The sequence below is a fragment of the Mirounga angustirostris genome, unplaced genomic scaffold (assembly GCF_029215605.1).
Source record: "Mirounga angustirostris isolate CCGP_5_RB_7025 unplaced genomic scaffold, mMirAng1.0.hap1 SCAF_15, whole genome shotgun sequence".
NCBI lineage: Eukaryota > Metazoa > Chordata > Mammalia > Carnivora > Phocidae > Mirounga > Mirounga angustirostris.
Window position 1 is genome coordinate 7,661,620 of NW_026991723.1, and position 9,439 is coordinate 7,671,058.

Sequence of the window (9,439 nt, forward strand, 5' to 3'; positions counted from 1 at the left end):
TTCCAAGACTGGCCCAGGGGGCCCCCTCTGTGCAAGCCATGCTGCTTTACTATGACGTACTGTAATCACCTATTGTACAGGTTCTGATTTTCTTCAGCTGGAAACAATAAAAACCCAAAGTAACATTAGCTCAAAGACGGTAGGTTTTTTTTTTATTATGTTATGTTAATCACCATACATTACATCATTAGTTTTTGATGTAGTGTTCCATGATTCATTGTTTGCGTGTAACACCCAGAGCTCCATGCAGAACGTGCCCTCCTTAACACGCATCACCAGGCTAACCCATCCCCCTACCCCCCTCCCCTCTAGGACCCTCAGTTTGTTTCTCAGAGTCCATCGTCTCTCATGGTTCGTCTCCCCCTCCGATTTCCCCCCCTTCATTTTTCCCTTCCTACCATCTTCTTTTTTTTTTTTTTTTAACATATAGTATATTATTTGTTTCAGGGGTGCAGGTCTGTGATTCAACAGTCTTGCACAATTCACAGCGCTCACCATAGCACATCCCCTCCCCAATGTCTATCACCCAGCCACCCCATCCCTCCCACCCCCCACCACTTCAGCAATTCTCAGTTTGTTTCCTGAGATTAAGAATTCCTCGTATCAGTGAGGTCATATGATACATGTCTTTCTCTGATTGACTTATTTCGCTCAGCATAACACCCTCCAGTTTCATCCAAAGAAGGTAGTTTTTTTGTCTTTTTTACACTGAAGTCTGGAAGAAGGCAGGCCAGGATTGGTCGGTGCCTCTTCTCCACGGTGTCCTTAGAGATGTGATGTCTTCTGCTACTCCACCACATGGGACCTGTCTGCCCAGAGGCACCTTTGTTCAGGATGTAACTTCAGCCGAAGTATTACACCTACACTCCAGAAAACTCTCATTTCTTTTAATGGCTGCATAGGATTGCACTGAATGGACAGATCATCAGTTACTTACAGGCTATGGATGGACATTTACCACCTTTATTCTGAGGCCATCTCTTGAGAAGCCCAGTTTTCACTGCAAGCCCAGATGATCTTCTTTCAGTGTCTGGACAGATTTCACATTGAACATTAAGATAATGCACATGAAAATCAGATCTGCATTAATAATATTAGTTGTCAGTATCGAACATACTGTATCCACGAATTATTTCATTTAATACAGTAATCCTCTGGGTTGATTATTATTATTCCCACTTTATGCATGAAGAAACAGGGTTAGGGAGGTTAACAGATACACTCAAAACCACCCAACTCTTAGACTTGGAATTTCTAATTTTTTTTTCAGTTTATTTTGGCTTTAAAAGAAATGTTTTTATTGTTGCAAGGACATGATTCTCATTTTACTTAAATATCCTTTACTTAATATTCTTCATTAACTCATTTTTTCTTAAAAAATTAAAAGAAAACTTTATATCACTCCCAGTAATAGATGTTTAGGGCTGCTTGCCATAAATGCAAGGTGAGAGTAAAAATAAATATGAAACTACTCAAATTTAAAATCTTCAAAGGTACACTTAAAATTACTTCATGTATATAAGATGTATAGCATATTTTAGGAAACACTGAATCACAGGATGAAATCAACATCAAAACTCTATAATTATTTCTTAGTATATTCTATCTGAAGCCAAATATTGCATAAGTATTATGTTAGGATACATACTTATTAGCTGTACTATTAATACATCGAGTAAAACTATTTCTTTTTTATTATTTTTATTTTTTTATTTTGTTTTTTATTTTTTTAAAGATTTTATTTATTTATTTAGAGAGCACGAGCAGGGTGAGGGGCAGCAGGAGAGGGAGAGAGAGAATCCCAAGCAGACTCCCCACTAAGCACCAAGCCTCACACGGGGCTTGACCCCACGACCCTGAGATCATGACCTGAGCTGAAATCAAGAGTTGGGTGCTTAACCGACTGAGTCACCCAGGTGCCCCTATTATTTTTATTTTTAAAAATTCTATTTATTTTCGAGAGAGAGAAAGAGTGTTCATGCGCGTGAACATGTGCATGAGTGGGGGGAGGAGTAGAGGGGGAGAGAGAATCCCAAGCAGAGCCCCCACTGAGCACAGAGCCCAACGGGGGCCTGATCCTGCGACCCTGAGATTATGACCCCGGAGGAAATCAAGAGTGGGACACCCACCTGACTGAACCACGCAGGCAGCCCTAAAGACATTTCTGTTTAACCAATCTAGGGATGAGATGAATGAGCGTAATGGCAAATAGCTTCCATTCCATTCTTGCCAAACCAGCACTCCCCGCAGTGGGTCCTCGAGGCTTCTCAGGCATCTTTTCTTGTCCTGTAGTGAACTTGAGAGTGTACTTTATAGGAAAGAATCAGGAATAATGCCAAAAGAGAAAGGAGATCGTAGTAGAGAAAACTCCAGAAATAAGTGAAGTCTGGAGTTAGCAGTAATTTATGGAAGGTACAGGAAGAATGATGACATTCTGGACATCATAATCAGACCTTTAAGGATGTGGTCCTGTGCTGGGCTTTGAGGGAGCAAACTACTGGTGAAGACAGACAGCCCGAGGTGAAGACAGCCCAAGCTACTATGTCTTGTGGTAGTGTTTCTCATGGTCATTACCTTAGGTACCTGCTGAAAATTCCGGTTCCTGGCCCAACCCCAAGCGGTCTGAATCAGAATCTGTGTTGATGGAAGTAAAGATCCCCCTAAAAGGCATCTGTGCACATTCAGTTTGTCTATCATTTTCATATTGAATCTACTTTAAGAATATCTGTTACTAGAAAATAAATCCAGTTTCTAAAGCAGATAACATAGTGCGATTATTTTTAAAAATATTTTTGTTATTGCATTTGAATTATATTCTTTTTTATCTGTTCCTGAGTTAGCAGCCAAAATGAACAGACATGAAGAAATTAGGAAACTTTATGAATTTAAATGATCACTATTTAGGAACCCATTGAACATCATTCGCTAATCACCTCCTACATTATGTATGAGGTACCACACTAGAGGGACTTAGTAGCATGCAAACTGATGGGGACTCGATATGGCACAGTGATGGTTTCCCACAACTTCTCCTCATTTCTCTCGGCGGCAGCACCCTACATTTTTGGCTGAGAACATAGTACTCCATTTTCTAGTCCCTCTTGCACCTAGTCTAGCCATGTGCTTAAATTCAAGCTAGTAAGATGTAGATAGAAGTGGTTGTTTAACTCTAGAAGTTTCTTAAAGGAAGGGGGCATTGCCTTCTCCTTCCTTTTGTGCATTCCTGCTCTTCTGTAGACAGGCTTGATGGCTACAGACATCTTGAACCTCGAGGCAGTCTTGGGAATGGAGGTTGTGCATAGCAGAGCAACAAAACAGGAGTCTCTGTCACCAGAGAGCACCTACTAGCCCTGAATCACTTACTTCCAGACTCTGAGAGGAAAGAACTTCCAACTTGCTGGAGCCACTGTTTTGGGGGCTTTCTGCCCCCGGCAGGTGAACCAACATGTCATTAATAGAGACAGTGTTTCGTCAGTTCGGAGGCAAGATGCTAGAAGTATGAGTTTTGTTGCAGATGAGCTTCTGTTTTTAGTGAAGTCTAGAGCTAAATAGGTAGGTCCCCATATCCTGGAGAAGGATAGTTAATCACAAGTGTTAAGAATCATGGGCTGGAGGAAAGGATAATTACGTAAAGTGATAGAGGTGCTAAGGATCACTATAATGACAATCATAGTGCAATATATGCATGTGTCAAATTAACAGGTTGTACACCTTAAATTTACATAATGTTATATGTCAAATATATCCAATTAAAAAAGAAGAAAAATAGTATGCTGGGCCATCCTTTTGTCTTTTTTTTTTTTTTTTTTAAATAAGCTCTACACCCAACATGGGGTTTGAACTCAAGACCCCAAGACCAAGAGTGGTACGCTCTACCGACTGGGCCAGCCAGGTGCCCCTCTTCCTGTTGTTTTTTTCTAAGGTACTGTGCTTACTTATGAAGGCCATCAAGGAATTCAATCTATTGTCTCTCAAGCCATGTGGATCTCTCTATAGTTCACAGTTGACAAGAGGAAGCTTAACTTATAATGACTATGAGTAGGGGCAGGAGTGCATTGCTTTTCTTACCCTATTTCTGATTGCAAGAAAAAGGATGATTGAGATGAATGATATGAGCCATGCTGGAAAGCAAGACCCATCTGGACCAAATATGTTGTATTAAGAAATACAAAAAATTTGTATTTGAAGTTCAGGTAGATCTCAAGAGATAGGGCCACAGGGCTGATTACATAATTTGTGGAGTCCTGTGCAAAACTAAAATGTGGGGCCCCTTGTTCAAAAAGCAGAAAAATAACAGGGGTGCCTGGATGGCTCAGTCAGTTAAGCATCCAGCTCTTGGTTTTGGCTCAGGTCCTGATCTCATGGGGTGGTGAGACTGAGCCCTGCGTCAGGCTCCATGCTTAGCAGGGATCTGCTTGGATATTCTCTCCCTCTGCCCCTTCCCCCACTCAGGCTCTCTCTCTCTCTCAAATAAATAAATAAATCCTAAAATGAAAACAAAAACAAAAACCTTAAAACTTTTCCTTTTCTTCCGAAAAGCTTTCTCCAATTGTCATGGTGTTCTTTAAATTTGCTATTTAATGTTGTTCTAAGTAAGATGAATTAAAATTTTAAATTATTAGCATGAATTTTACTATTCTTTTTATTGTGCAATACCAGTTTGAAATGCAAATATAAGAGCATTGAACTTGTATGTAGAATCATTGAATTTACACAATTCTTATCTCATAGCTCATTTTGCATATGGATTTTGTTCTTACTAGAACAGTGGAATCACTGCAGAGAACTATTGTTTTCAGTTCATCTATTGATCTGTGCACAACCTACCAACATTTTGTACCTTAGGTTATTGATGAGTAAGGAAGGACTGACTGACATCCTTTTTATCGTAAGCAGTTAGCTAACCCGGGGACGTAACCCGAGTAGGAAAGGATATATCAGGTAGTTCACGTTTCTTAAAGTGCCATTGCCTTCTTTCTGCATTCAAAGCAAATTCTGGTTCAAACAGAAAGCCTGGCCTTTTGTAGCTGTCAGAGGCTCTGCCTACTCAGACATGGATGTAACAAGCTTACCATGTACTTGCTTTGAATCTCAGTAAATCCCCACTCCTTGTAGGTCCAGAGGAATTCTGTGCTCATGAGGCATCCTGAACATTGACGTGAGTGGAGTGGCAGAGAATGGTGGCATCGTGCTTGCAGCCATATTGCTAATCTCTCCTCTGCTCGTGCTCCATTATCACTCCACTTATCAAACACAAGCGCGGATTAAAAATGAAGCCCAGACAGGTTGTACATCCACGAAGCCAGGCTTCTAAGACACTGAGGAAGATTAGAGGTCATAGGAGTTCTCCCTGGCTTGCCTGTTCTTTTATATGGCCTCCTGGAAAGCTTCTGTGGATTGAAGCTTCATGAGGAGAATGCTCCTCTGTGTGTCTTCCCCTCCCTGTCTTAGAAACAGCCCCCTGCCCTTCTCTCTCTTTCTTCAGGCCTCCATGTAGGACAGTCTCGATGTTCTTTAGTGACTCTACCTCTCTTCCCTGGGGAATTCTGAGAGAACTGTGTCCCGCTCTTTGCCAGGACTTATGGAATCTCTTATGTGTTCATTCAAACAACAGAGTGGGAGTTGTTGGGAGGTGGAGAAACACGCATCTTGTAGACGAGGATGAAGATAATAGATGCTCCGAGTTGAACTCAGTTTCCCCCTCAGAGCTGCAGGTGGTTTTCCTACCAGGTCACCCAGGAAAGTTTAGCACATCAACATGGCAAGTGTTTCATTATTTTCTGAGACAATATTGTCTGTAGTCATACTAAGGAAATGCTCTTCTATTTAATGGTTTTGAACTTAACACCTTTTGAATAATAAACCCTCCTATTATTTTGTTAAAAAGTATTAGACATTTCTTGACACTGGATTGCTTTACTAGAAAAAACCACAGCAGCTGCAAATGGCCCTCTTGCAATGAAAAGACAGAGCTGATGCTGGGTCCTTCCTTCTTTAGACTTCAGGTCTTCCCTCACTTCTGGCTACTTGACCCTGAACAGCAAGCACATTTCTCTTCTGACTGGGCATCTGAGAGTCGGCGAATTCATGCTGCCATTCTCTGATAATAGCTTAATGAATCCCACTTCTAGATTTAGCATCTTAATAGGAGACTTTTCTAAGTACAAGAAGAGGAGGGAGGAGAGGGAGGTGGAGGAGGAAAATCGGTTCTAATACCCAGAATTTTGTATGTATCAGAGAGTGCAAAGGCAACAGATTACTCTGCTAGTTCTGAAGTTTGTGTATCTGGGGGAACAGTTAACCTTATGAAAATGGAAGGAAAATTGAAAGGAGGGTGGCATAATCCAGGGTAATAGTGGGGGCTTTGCTGAACTCCTCTGACAAACACTTGACTAGTTCACTATTGTGTTTCCTTGACACAAAAAAAGTTTCACAACTATTTTGGCTCAGTCGAGTAAGAGAGAGAAGCTTGGATGCAGTCCATATCCTAGCACCATACTAACAATGATGCAGTGGTCATGAGGTTGGGAAGGTCAAAAAGTTTGGGATAAACCATAGACCCCTTCCTTCAGATTGTTTTAAATGTTAAAGATAAAGTCCACAAGTAGAATTAAAGAAGGTTAGAATAAGATACCAGAAAAACGCTGACATTTCAGTTGAACCCTTAAATAACATCTTTCAGTGAACCCTCATCACCTGTAGGGAAGAACATCTCTCAACACCGTCTGGTTCCTGTCCAGCTTTCTCTTTTCCCACTCCCTACTTCACACTTTTTTCTCGGATTCCATGAATTGCTTATAACTTCCCCTTGGTACTAAACTGTGTCCTCACTGTATGCCTTTGATCACACTGTCTTCTGTCACTAAGTGTCCTCGCCTCCTCTCCCATCTGCCTCTACCTGGCTGATGCCCACCCATCCTTCAGTATGGAGCACAAATATCATCATCTCCAAGAAAACTTGTCCATTCATTTCTAGATTTAAGGCGACTTAGGTTATCTCTTCTAGGTGATTCCAAAATATCCCATTCTCATCTCCATCACTGTATTAAACCCCTTCTAAAAATTCCTTTGTGCTAGATATATGTATAGTCTGTATCCTACTTTCCTATGAACCCCTTGAAAGCCAGGACCAAGTCCTTTTTTCTTTTTCTTTTTAAATTCCCAACACCATGGTCAGCAGTCAAATACTTACTGAATGAATGAATGATTCATGGACTCTGATGACCCAAGGAGGAAATTGTGATTCAGAGATGCAAAATGGCTTTCCTAAGACTTTTCCCCACAAATAACAGCTTAGAAGTCCCTAATAATAAGAAAATGGTAATTAATTTAGTTAAAAAAATGAAAGGCAGAGAAAAAGTACTGAGACAGAAATCATTAAGGCATATAGGTATGTTTTCACTTTAAGAAAATTAAGAAGGGGCTTGCTGAATTTAGATGCCACTCTGCTCTTCAAGGATAAAATGATGAATTTATCCTACTTGGTGCTAGATTTGCACTTGGTAAATTTATTTCTAAGATTAAAGACATAAACAAGCTCATTAAAGAGTGTCAAAAACTTGTCAAACATCAAATGGCTGTTATATAACAACATCCTGAAGTCTGGATTATTACATACAGATTGCATCTTCATTTTTAAAAATCCCGTGTTCTAAAAATTAAGGGAAAAAATCACCACTTAGGTTTTTCCAAACTGCACACATTTTGAAAGTGTTCAGAGCCACTTGGGAATTCTAAAACCCGGTGGGGATAAGATATATAACCATATTGTTATTCCCGCTCAGAATTACTATTGTCATTTCTGCAAAGGGAAAAGCAGATGGGAAAAGGTTTGGATTCTTTTCCTTCCTAATTGTTTAAAAGCCAAGTTTTGTAAGAAAAACTAATTTTCTGAAAATAAAATAATACCCTGCTTCATCCAACCTCCAGTGTTTAATAATTACTCCTTGTTGATTACCTACCCAACACTGATTCTCCTTCTACCAAGAATTCCCCAGTTTTTATCCATTCATCCACAGCTCCCTTACCTGAAGTCCATGCATTTCAGAAAGGATCCCACTCCCTTGTTAATGATTAGCTCAGGAAGGGTGGGAGGCGGGGAGGCTAAGACTCAGTAACTGGCCAGTGAAGTCAAGGGGAACTTGCTGGGAATCTCTGAAAAATGTTTTCTGACCTTTAAATGATAAACTTTGGAAGAGGTGATGAACAGGTTTTAAAGCTGGGACTAATCATATCATGAAGGCAACAGACAGAGGAGGACAGAGACCAAAGAACTGCCCCTGGGACAGAAAGCTAATCCTGCCAGACTAAGCCAACCCTGAAATCTGCTCTACTTCTGGAACTCCAGTTACATGAATCAATACATGTCATTATTATTTAAATCACTTGAATTTCTGTAATTTGCAGTGGAACGAATCCTAATTAATATATAGCAAAATTAGCAATTTCATTTAGATCACTAAAATAATGTAAAACTCCAAGAGAATGTTTTACTTTAAAGTAATTCAACTTCCCTCTATTTTTTTCTGTTCTTGGGCTAATTGTTTGGGGTTTTCAGGGGCATCAATTATTTTAACACTTAAGATTCTCCATCATTTTACCTCTCACGCAGATGACCATGGCATTTAATTCTGCATTTTAATGGATGCTCTCAAAAATTCTGAGATTTTGCCTCCGGGCTCTTTAAGTTTAAGCTAATTGTTCACTGTATTACCTCCACACAGAGGAGGATTTGTGGCACAAAAGAGCTCAGAGCATTCAGTCATCCAGGTGATTCATTAAATTCTTGGTATTCTCATGGGGCACTTGGGTGGCTCAGTCGATTAAGCGTCTGACCCTTGATTTCAGCTCAGTTCGTGATTTTAGGGTCATGAGATAGAACCCCACGTCGGGCTCCACGCTTAGTGCGGAATCTGCTTGAGATTCCCTCTCCCTCTGCCCCTCCCCTTGCTCTCTCTCTCTCTAAAACAAATAAATAAAATCTTTAAAAAAAATTCTGGGTAGTCTCATAGAATGTCAATGCACATGAAAGTCCCCTAAACTGTGATACCCTAAAGTCCTGGGGTTACTCCATTCAAATGGGTGCTTTCTGGGCTCCACTGGTCCTAAACATTCAAAGGATCCAATGTTGGTGAGTTAATAAAGGAATTCACAGTATAAGGAATACAGAAATACAGGTGGTGTACTTATTGCCAGATGAAGAAAATTACTTACTTGGTTATATATATATTTTTTGATGAAAAGATATTTTCACTGGATCAAATGCATCACTTTTGGTCAAAGTAATTTTGAAACATTGGAGGGAGTCTAAATGATGCTTAGCAACCTTCGTGTTGAGATTCTATAAACCACAATAATAATTATTATAATAGGTCATATTTATTTATTCTATAATGTGAACCAGGCACGACACTCAACTCTTTTGCTATGCTATCTCATT